The following is a 12,281-nucleotide window of genomic DNA, read 5'->3' on the forward strand; positions in this document are numbered from 1 at the left end:
CTCTTCCACTGTCCTTCCTCCTCTCCTTTGTTTTCTTCTCCTGGACCCACCCTCCTCTCAGTCTCCCTCTCTCACCAGAGACCGTCAACCTTCCACCCTTCCCCTGCTCTATATTTTCTTCCACTCCCTTCTCTAACGACATCCATCTTCCCTCACACTCCCCCTTCCACATCCCTCTCTCCTCCCTCCCCACGTGTCATCCCTTCTCACTCTTCCTTCTTTCGTGCTCTGCTTCTCCTCCACTCGTCCTCCCGACCCATCTCTTTCTCTCCCACTTTCTACTTGATCCTCCCTCTCACCATCCCCAGTCTCTATTTGTGCCACGCCTTGTGCTGTGCTCCATACTCCTCCTTCACAATGTATACTGTAAGTGTTCATCGTGTTTTTGGATACGTTTTAGTTTTCTCCTAATAATGTATGTGTTGATACTTTGCATTTATACTGTGTTACTTCTAAGACCACTGAGGCATTGCTGTTACATGTAAAGAAACATACCATAATAGGTGGCATACGAAACTGTACAATAAATACATACGTGAGAAATTTAATTTGCACAAAATTGCATTAGAATCTCGGTTTATGCACTGTTCATTTGAGGGCAGATATCAAACTCAGGATTATATGGAAGGTATAAAAACTGTATATATTTTCTAATTCTGTGTGACATAAGGAGTGTATTGGATGTGAGGTAGTCCTCACTTACCCTGGCTTGCTGGCCAGTCGAATACTCTGAGTATGACTTTTGTCAGAAGTTTAACAATTGCTTCCACAACATGGTAAGTTATTCCAATCACCCTTGCATAGAAACATATCCTTGCCAAGAGTTGACTAATATTTTTGTTCCTCGGGGTATCTTCTACATTGGAGTAAGATACAAATATGGCTTTTCTATGGGATCAAGGATCGCATAGGAGAAAGAGTGTGTGGAGCGAGTTCACAAAATTTGGAAAGCAGCTGCAAACACAAACAAAATGCTGGTTTGGGTTACATGCCATTTGGTCACAGCTATCACCATTAAGCTGTATAGCTGTATAGAAATATATCTTAACCTTAGATTTTAGGTTATACACCTCCGAGGATTTCTATCACTGTGTGTCCGACCTGCCTCATACTGATTGGCTAGGAGATTGCGATTAACCTGATGATTGTCAGATTTCAATAATTGATTCTCCAAACCAAAGCAATTCCCTCCAGCCTTCCACATGCAGGAACATGAGCCTGTTGTACCTTGACCACCAGCCTTGTTCTTCTAGGTCTCCTGAGCATTGGATGATCGTTTTATGTGGGGTAAAGGGTGCCAAGTGATGGTAATCTGGGCATAGCACATTTTGGACATTTGGAAAGCAGCTCCCTGTGAAATCACAATTTTGGTCACAAGTATCACCTCTGGAATCATACTGAACACATGAATTTTTAATATATGCACATGATAAAGTTTGTACCACTGGGTGCCACACTACCCTCAACATGACTGGTTGGCATGGACAATGGAACAAGACTTTTATCACATTTTCAACATTTTCCCCACAGAATATGGCACTTTCCTTCAGCCTTCTTCACATACAAACATATCACTCACACAGCTTGACACAAATATGTGTTCCCCTAGATGATCCTACTGTGAGTTTGTCAGACAAAGTTGGGGTTTCCATGGTTTTAGGAGGGATCCACACACTATACACCAGGCAATGTTTTGATGGGGGAGATTCCACTGGTGATGTCTACAGTATTTGGCTGCAAGATCTCTCTGTACCTAGGGGAATCTACAGACCCGAGGCATTTCATAAAGCTATAGAATGGGGAAGTTTTTAGTGATATGGCTCATTTGAATCCCTACAATTTTAATTACCCAGACTCTCCTGCAAATGTAAAAATGTGAAAACATAATTGTTCCCCTTTTCTATGACAGATAACTCATGAACTTCAGGCAAATGCCAAATGTCCTATCATCTCACATTGCCACACTTCTCTTGATAAACAAAGCACCCCACATGTGTGGATAGGCCCTTTGCAATGGACTGGTATAGCCCAACATTTTGGCCATGGGAGGATCAAATTGACACCATCTTGACTTTACACAGTAATATATTTGCCCTGTTTCTGCCAGTTAATCCACCCATACATATGAGGTACTTTTTTGTTGGTAGACATGGGAGCAGTGTGTGATGGGAGCTTTTCTATTCTTCAGACAGAATATTCTGTCACTGAAATGTGAGGAACTCATTTATTTTAAATAATCAGTGCTTGACATTTGTAGAGAATTCTGGTAGAGAAAAGGTGGTGTCATCCTCACTTGCAACAATACCCAGGACTCCTCCTGATGTCTAGTGCTCAGACATTACTGGGGTTGGTTTACAAAGTAGCTTGATGGCTGCATTCCCTGACAAGTTTATCCATGCCTTATCAAGGAGCTGGACACTTTTTAGATTTATTTTGATTCTAAGAAAAAAATATAAATGGTGTCTGTCTCTTTGCTGTCTCACAGCATTGAGACACCTTGCTGGAGCACAGATGTGGGCCTAGCTGCACCTCATTAAGGAGTGAGGCATTTTTGGATTTTTTCCTAGGCTGTTAAAAAATGCAAACAGCATTTGGACCCCTAGCTATGGAGTAGACATTTGTGTACCTCCACCACACCTAACAGCCAGGCACTGTTTAGATTATTTCTTACACTAAAAAAAGTACAAATACAGTCTGGGCCTTGCTGGATCAAAGGCATGCATCTTCTCACAATGAATCTATTGGCCAAAGAAGAATTGGAAAATAAAGGAGCTATAGGAAACTGAATCAAGAAGAAGGTATAAAATGAGACAGAACAAGGAACAATACCAGCCTATCTCCTTCCAATCTCCACTTCCTTACTCATTTCATCTGTTTGTGGAGTGGTAGATGTGATGGCAGGGATGTTTGGAAGATCCGGGATGCTCTTCCGACCATCTCTATCACCTCCCTCCCTCCCAACAATAGAAAACAATGTTTCAAGATGGTTGGCATGGGTATGGAGATGCCCTTTGCCCCTTCCGTAACACTACCCGCAAGTTCAATCCTTGGAGAGACCTGGCAGGAGCTAGGAAATCCATCCCAGCTCATCTGTATGTATGTGAAGTAACTCGTGGTGGCAAATACATATTAATGTGGTACGGCCTGGAAATAAGCATTCCAGTGACCATAATGAATCAGACTGCTTTCCCCCTACGCCCAGATCAGGCAGAATGTGTCTCTATTGGGTGGGAATAAAACCCAAAAGGAGTCTGGGTGCTCTTGATGCAGATGACATATAAATATGTCAGAAGGGCACTGCAGAGACAGCATTCCATGAAGCATATATGTCCTGGGGCAAATGAAAAAAGAGTGGAAATAGTGTGCAGACAAGAACTGTTGGAAGTCATAAAACTTACAAAGAATTTGTGATATTGCAAGATCACAGACTACTTAAGGGGTGCCCAGTAGGGTTCAATGCATTTCATAGTGCGCAGCCCATGCTCGAGGGCGCAGAATTAACACATACAAAATAGCACCGATTGTCCACTTCCATAATCTGTGGTCTCATTACAAAGAACGTGGAATATGCATTGTCAATGTAGGGGTGGCCTGAGCTCGTCAGGGTTCACTGACACATCATTAAAAACAATGGTTTATCTCACTAATTTAGAGCAGAGCTCCACTTGGGCCAAGAGGTCAGGATGTTTTCAACCTGCCCCCTTATGTGGCTTTTGAATTTCAGGATGAATGGAGCATGCCCTGCATCTTATAATGAGAGCCATAGGACTATTCTCTTGCAATCAGTATTTGCAGCACTGCCACATTGGTAAGCACTTAGACACCTAGCCTGCCACTTGCCTGTGGCTTCCATACTGATCCAGTGACACCACAGCTGCCTAGGTTTTCCCCGCCGGGGTATTCCTGACTGGGTTTTCTCATTCACTGTTCTTCCTGCCAACAGAAGCACCCACCCCAGGACCTAAATAATTCAGGCTGCAGCGTGATTGCGCAGTGGATGTGCACAGTGAGCGTGCCACTGGCGTGCCAAAGGTGAGCCAAAGGTAATCCTGTATGCACCCACCCTCCTGGATTGCTTAGTGCCACAACCCCTGGCCCTCCCTGCCCTCAAAGACACACCATCGCCAAGCTCTAAACCCTCAAACCTGGATGCAGCAACAGACACTGCCACCATGCCGACCCATGCTCCAGGTTAGGACCTTTCACCTGCACCCATGGCCACATCACCTGCCACAGCACACACACCACCCCACCAACTAGCCCGACCCCAAACACACCATAGGCACCACCTGAACAGAAACACTAACTTGCATGCACCCTTCTCAACACACGCTCACTATGCAGGCATTCCACAAAATTATGGGACCTCATCGCCATCCTCGCACTCGACATAGGCTTCCTCACTGAGACCTGTTTCAACCCTTCATCTTCCCCAGACATTGCCACAGCAATCCCAGACAGATAAAAAAATCCCTCACCAGGACTGCACCAACAAGCCTGGAGGAGGCACAGCAATCATCCACAAAGAGACCATTCAGTGCACCACCACCATCGACTACTCCAACACCCCCATGGATCATCTCAACTTGAAGCTCCACACAGACAAAAGAACAACCATCAGAGGCGCCCGTGCAAATCAACACCCAGGCACCAACTTCTGCAACACCATTGCAGTCTTAATTGTGCTACTAGCCTTAGACTCCAAGGACTACATCTTCCTCGGTGAACTGAATTTTCACATCAATGATACTGCAAATCTCCTGGACAGTATGAGGATCCGTAGATTGACCCAAATCGTCCACAATCTTACACACACTGCAGGACACATGCTGGACCCCATTTTCACCTCCAGCAAACACATCAAATACAGCCATGTCGCAGAAGTCACATGGACCGATCACTGTATCATCCACTTCAGCATCTCCGGCCCCCGCACCTCTACCCCCAAGATTACCAGCGCCCCACACAGGAGGTGGAACAAAACCTCAGAGACCAGCTGGGCGGATGCTCTCAACACCTCCAGCCCTGCTATCGCTACCAACCTTGAACAGGGAGTGAAAAACTTTGATGCCTGGATCACCAATCGCGCCAACAGCATCACCCACGTCAAGAGCAACATCCAGAGAAAATAATGCAAAAAGGCCAGCTGGTACATCCAAGAACTCAGAACAGCAAAACAAGACAGCAAACAGCTGGAGAGGAGATGGCCCACCAGCAAGGACACATCCGACAGAGTAGCCTTCAAGGCCTCCCTCAACCTCTATCACCATCTGCAGAGGACAACAAAGAAGACAGCCATTGCTGCACTCATAGAAGCCAGCGCCAACAACACCAAGGAACTTTTAAATATTGTTAAGAAATTCTCCAACCTGGCAGGCAGTGAAAACAAAATCACACCCTCACAAGAGCTGTGCGACAACCTTGTCCACTTCTTCAATAACAAGCTCGCAACCATATGCAGAAACTTTGAACCCTAACATCTCACCTAAAGACTACCTCGACAGATACGCCACCACAGTAAGCAACATGAACCACACACTGACTACCTGGAACATCCTCTCCACCAAGGACATCACCTCCACCATGAAATCCTCCCACTCAGGAGCTCCTACAGACCCATGACCGCAACACATCTTCAACCTTGGAAACCAAAAGATTGTCCAGGAACTCACCACCCTGCTCAATACCTCTATCACCACAGCAAGATTTGCTGATACCTAGTAACTCGCCAAAGTCAGATGACTACTCAAAAAACCCTCCGTGGACCTCAGCGAACCCAAAAACTACTGGTCAATCCCCCTGCTCCCATTCCCAGCAAAGGTACTAGAAAAGATCATCAACAAGCAATTCCTGGCATACCTGAAGAAGAACCATCTAATCAATGGCTTCCAATCTGGCTTATGCAGCAATCACAGCACCAAAACCGCCCTGATTGCAGCCAACAATGACATCTGAACCCTCCTCGACTGAGGAGAATCAACAGACTTGGCACTCCTCGACCTCTCACCGTATCCCAAAACACACTGATCAAAAGACTCCACCACATCGGAATCCAATAGGACATACTCAGATATATCACCTCTTTCCTCACTGGAAAAACCCAGAGGATCCACATCCCACCTTTCACCTCAAAACCCAAGGAGATCACCTGCGGTGTCCCACAGGGCTCCTCCCTCAGCCCCACGCTCTTCAATTCTTATCTGACCTCTCTGGCCAACATCGTCAAAGCCCATGGTTTCAACATAATTTCCTACACAGATGAAACCCACCTCATCCTCGCACTCTACCCCTCCACCACCAGAACCAGCTTCCACAGATGCATGACAAGTGTCACTGACTGAATGAACTGCCTCTACTGAACACAGACAAGACAAAAGTACTGATCTTTACCAATAGCAGCAACACATGGACTGACTCCTGGTGGCCATCAAACCTAGAACTCGCACCCTGACCCTCTGACCACAACAGAAACCTCAGAATCATCACCAGCAATCTCACCATGAAATCACAGATCAAGGCCGTCTTCTCCGCCTGCTTCCTCCCTTTGTGCATGCTACGTTAGATCCTCAAGTGGCTACACCTACACATAAGATGCACAGTGACACAGGCCCCCATCACCAACCGTAACAGTCAGACTCATCCTCAGCCTTCCTTGACTAACCCACATGACATCCCACCTCAGGCAACTCCATTAACTCCCCGAAGAGAAGAGATGCCAATTCAATCTGCTGACCCACACACGCAAGGCTCTACACAACCAAGGACCTGCATACATTAACCACCTCCTGAACTTCCAGCAGCCATCGAGAAGGCTATGATCTGCCTCCCTTTCACTTGTCCATACTCCCTGCATCTACTGAAGCAGACGTTGAGGAAGCTCCTTCTCTCACATCGCAGTAAAAACCTGAAACATCCTCCCCTTGCACCTCTGGACCATCACCTCACTTCAATTTTAAAAAAATCAGAGGTTTGCAATCCTGCAGTGGGGTTCGGGAAGCCTCACTGACCTGGGTACTCATGGTGTACCTTTTGTGGGGTGTGCAGATCTTATTCAGAATCTTTTGAACCAGCAGAAGGTCTGGCATGGGTATAAGATGGTTTTGTTCCCTTGGAAAAGATTTGTGGACTTAAGGGTGGCACTAGGGGTTGAGAATCTAATCAAGAGAGTTCAACCTGGCAACAAGATCAAACTAACAAAAACAGAGAAAAATGGGAACTGGTAGTAATCAAGGTCCGGCACATACACTCCCACATCTATAATGGTTACAAAAACAAAGTGCTGGTCCTAAGCAGAGTTAGGGTTGACACCAGTTGTGTAACCTAACTTATCTCATGCAGGATGGGATATAGAAAATATCAGAGCAAGAGCCCTCATCCACACATAGGGGTGACATGCTTCATCTAGCTCCTCATTGGAATGGCCCTTTATATTCCCACCTCTTTCATTTTTAACCTTTGAGATGGACCCTTTGAATAAAGTAGTTATGAGGTATCCCTAGCTAGTTTTAATATTCTTTGATTTGACCAATACACATTTCTAGTCATTACTGAGTGTCTGGGAAGATTCCCAAACCCACACAGCAAATTTGAGAAAAGATCCACGGCAAAGAGACCCTTTTCAGGGGCCCGTTAGGCATTGCTGCACCACAAGAAGAGCTAGCCCAATGATGAAGCATGCCGTCCCAAGGTGTGGGTGAGGGCTCTCGCTCTGATAATTTTTATGTACCACCTGGCCCGAGATAGGTTAGGTTACAGAACTGGTGTCAACCCTAACTCTGCTTAAGAACAGCAGATAGTTTTGTTAATCAGCAAAATCAGAATTTCTCTGTTACATCAATCAATCAACGCAAGCTTTATTCGGTCGTAAATAACCATCAAAGCATAAAACCTCAACAATCCAAAAATACATACTTGAGAAATGAATAAATAAAAGAAGTTAAAAAACATCAGTCAACAATGTGATAAAATAAGACTCTCATTCTATATCCTGCAGCATGCATATTTACAGATTACTATTTTTAAAAGACAGGTGCGTGTGTGCCATGCGGCCACAAGGAACTTGCTAACCGCACAGATTAAGGCAAGTGAAGTATCGCTCCTCAAAACCCTAAGGGCGATACTGGATTGTCCTATGCCCATATTCTGGCAAGCTGGACGTATCCATTTACGCTGGGGAAGAGCATATGCTATGGCAGAAAAATATAAAATGTGCAACAGATTCAGAAACATGTTTGCAGCCAGGACATATATCGGATGTCGGTAGTGGTCTCCAACTACCGGTTAAGGACATTAATAGTAAACACCTGAATCCAAAACGAGCATACAAGCTCTTGCCCAAAAGGTCAGGGATAAAATCTAATTAAAATTTGAACAGGGGATACCATTTACAATCAAGGAATTGAGTAGTCAGTTGTCCACATGAGGTTCAAAGGAGATAATTATTTCTAACATAAGACCAATAGACAGAATTCAGAAGTTGAATCTGGGCCTTTCCCAAATTCTGAGGGTTCTCATAATAATAATTCCCAAGTCCCAGGGTATGAAACCAATTTGACAAATACCTGAGCCAGGTAATAGATACTGCACTGTGTCTATTTAGAATGTCAAGAAGGGAGTCCCTATAGACGGTGAGCTCTGGTGTGGTCCAGATCCTTACCCAGGAAAGTAAGGGTCTCAGAGCTATCACATTGGAGATGCGATTAAGCCCGAGATCCAGGAAGACCGGAGTCAAGGGTGTACTACGTGGACATGCAAGTAGAGCTCTGGCAAAATTATTTTCACCCACAGACAATTTGTTGGTATTAGAAGAGCCCCACACCTCAGCACCATAGGCCGCAGCACTCTGCATTTTTGCCAAATAGATCTTGATAGCTGGAGAAACAGCTTTGATGGCAGTGCTTTTCTAAAAGCGCAGAATTGCGCCTGACCTGTGCTGAAGAAGTGATACACTTTTACAGATCTGGTCCTCCCAATGTATGTTGTTTGTGAATCTTAGTTCAAAATAATCTATTGAGCAAACCTTGCTTAAGGGAGCCCTGTCTAAAGTAATGGTACATCTCCTATCCGGTCCTGAACTGAGTACCATCAATTTGGTTTTACTGGCATTGCGTTCCAGGCCATGGTCTGCACAGAAAGCATTAAACCTGTAAACAAGGATCTGAAGACCCATAGGGGTTTTAGAGATGAGAAGGGATTCATCTGCAAAAAGTAATATGGGAATTTTTTGCGAATTGAGGGAGGTAGCGTCGTTTTGGCAGGAGGACAAAACATGCACCACCTCATTTATAAATAAAGTAAAAAGAGTTGGTGCAAGAACACATCCTTGTCGAACCCCCCGCTGAATGGCTCTACGATCAGTTAACTCTCCCAGACTAACCCATCTCACCTGGGCATATGTGTTCTCATGCAACCGTTGTAATAGATAGAATATGTTAACAGGGATACCTATTCTGCGCAAAACTTCCCATAACCTTTCTCTGGGGACGATATCAAAGGCAGACTGCAGGTCCACAAAAACAACATATAAATTTTGCTTCGCCAGGGTTACATATTTCCAATATAGGAGGGTCAGCCTGAAAACTTGATCCACTGTGCTAATTTTTGGGTGAAAGCCCACCTGAAGTGGGGAAAGCACCTGATGGTCTTGTGTCTAGTCCAAAAGCCTATCTGTTAGAAATGGGGTTTCTGGTTGGCTAGGGTATGCACCTCAGCCAGGCAGAACTTACCCACTCTAGTCAGGGCAAGGGAGTTCGACGTCCAAGATAACCCCTGCTCACCCCCTTGGTAGCTTGGCACAAGCAGTCAGGCTTAACCCGGAGGCAATGTGTAAAGCGTTTGCACAACACACACAACACATGTGACGCAAAATCCCCACCACAAAGGAAACACAACACCAGATTATATGAAAATATACTGTATTGTACACAACGCAATTATCAGACCAAACATCACATATCAGTACTATCCGGCTACCTTAGCAGTTGTCAGAACGTTACACATTAGTTACTCTGCAAATTAGCAGTAGTCACACAAAACACATAGGTTACTCAGCATTCTGCAACATAAGCAGTAGTCAGGAAACACGTTCTCACATTAGAGCACTTGTCATAAGAATATCATAAAACGCCCATAGTAGGAACATTAGAAAACATATGGCAAGTTAGGGAAACATACTAGCAAGTAATGCCCATAAAAGGAACATTTACATACATATGTATAAAAGACACCATCAAAAGACAGGTAGGCAATATATAAATGCGCAAAGTCTATAGTAAGAACTTAGGTTCTATATATTGTCACTTAAGAGTACCTGGTTGATGACAAAGGCACCTTCAGTGCCTAGAAGATAAAGAAGAAAGGGGCCCCCGGTGCTCCTCTGCGAAACGGGAGGGCCTCCTTACAATCCTGGGGAAGAGGGGGCGGCACGCACCCCCTCTGCACTACTTACGGGACCCTCCTGGGGCCCACGATCACTGGGGGCCCCCGTGGGCCTCCTCCGGCCCTCACGAGGGGGACCAAGGTCTCCCAATACTTTTAGGGAGGAGGGGGGCACCACGCACCCCCTACGATTCGAGTGCGGGTCCCTCCTGGGACCCGCAAACCTTGTAGGGCCCCCCCGGGCCTTGACTGGCCCTCCACGAAGGGGGGAACCAAAAAGATTCAAGCTGGCCCACACAAGGGCCCTGCTAAGGACCGGCAGCCCAGGGGGCCTCTGGTAAGGCTCCCGCCTCACCAGCGGCCCAAGAAACAGCAGGACGGCCCCGTTGGGGCCGGAGGGAACCTCCAATGAGGTTTCCTTCCCCCCGCCTGGCGTCCAGTTGCAGGTGCGGCCTGTCCGGCCGTCGGAAAAGTGGCAGGCACCAAAGTCGGTGCCTGCCAGTGCCCCGGGGGCGCTCCACGGAGCGCGCTGCTCCCCGGGGGCACGACAGGAGCCCTTGTGCTCCGAGTTGAAGAAATCAAAGATACTTCGGGTGCCCCGGGGGCATGAGGAGGAGCGCGCCAGCTGCTCTATCTATCGGCAAGCCCTGAGGCTGGAAGGGCAGCACGCTCCACGCGCTTCAGTGATTCACAGTTCCCGGCTGCGGCGGTGATTTCCTTTTGGCACAAAATAAAATACCCGGTAAGCAGCATGAAGCCCCAGCAAGGGGAAAGCGCATTCCAGCGCTAAGGGAATCCCATGAGGAGCGCTTTCCAAAGCACTTAGTTTTCTAACTAGGCGAATCACCCCTCGTGCTTCAGGGTGAAAAATGCAGGGGTCAGGGGCCACAGCACCCCGCCCCTGGGGAGCCAAGCCCACCAGAAAAGGCCCACAGGCGGAGGGCCCAACAAAAGGCCAGCTCAAGGAATGTGCAGCAAAGGGAAAGTCCTCTGCAGTGACCAAGCAGGTCACAGGTCAGCCCAGCAGCATTAGTCCATGGTGGTTCCTGGTGAGTTCTTCCAGCATTTCTGTGTCCAGTTTCAAGATGTTTCAAGAGTCTCCAAATTGTGGGGAAAATTCCCCTGTACTTATAGTCAGATCTTACAGTGTTTTACAATGGTAGGGAGAGGAGGTTCTAGGCAGTTACAACTGGTTCTGGGAGTGCCCCTTCTCTCCTTTCAGCACAGGCTCCAAACATCAGTGGGGGGTTAACGACCCTATTGTGTGAGGCCAGGGAACAGCCTTTACAAATGTAGGTGTGCCCCGCCTCTCCCTTCTCTCAGCCCAGGAAGACTATTCAGTATGCAGATACACCTCTGTGACACCTCCACCCTCCCTGTGTACAGGCTGTCTGAAAAGAATGCACAAAGCCCCAATTGTCACTCTGCCCAGACGTGGATTGGAGTCAAGCTACAAAACACCAGTCATAAGTACAGATAAATGCGCACTTTCTAGAAGTGGCATTTCTGTGATAGTAATAAAAAATACACCCACACCAGTAAGCAGTATTTATTATCACCATCACAACCATACCAAACACGCCTACGCTACCCCTCATAAATCAGACAATACCCCTTACAGATAAGGCAGGGCATTTCTAATGCAATCCTATGAGAAGCCAGCACTCACAGCAGTGAGACACCAAGTTAGGCTGTTTGTCACTACCAGGACAGGCCATACAATATGGCACATGTCCTGCCTTTCTACGTACATGGCACCCTGCCCATAAGGCTAGCTAGGGCGTACCTTAGGGGTGACTTACATGTAGTAAAAGGGGAGTCCTGGGCCTGGCAAGGAAGTTTAGATGGCAGGTCCATGTGGCAGAAAACTGTGCACACAGGCCCTGCGCTAGCAGGCCTGAGAC

Source organism: Pleurodeles waltl, chromosome 5, assembly GCF_031143425.1.
Source record: "Pleurodeles waltl isolate 20211129_DDA chromosome 5, aPleWal1.hap1.20221129, whole genome shotgun sequence".
Lineage (NCBI taxonomy): Eukaryota > Metazoa > Chordata > Amphibia > Caudata > Salamandridae > Pleurodeles > Pleurodeles waltl.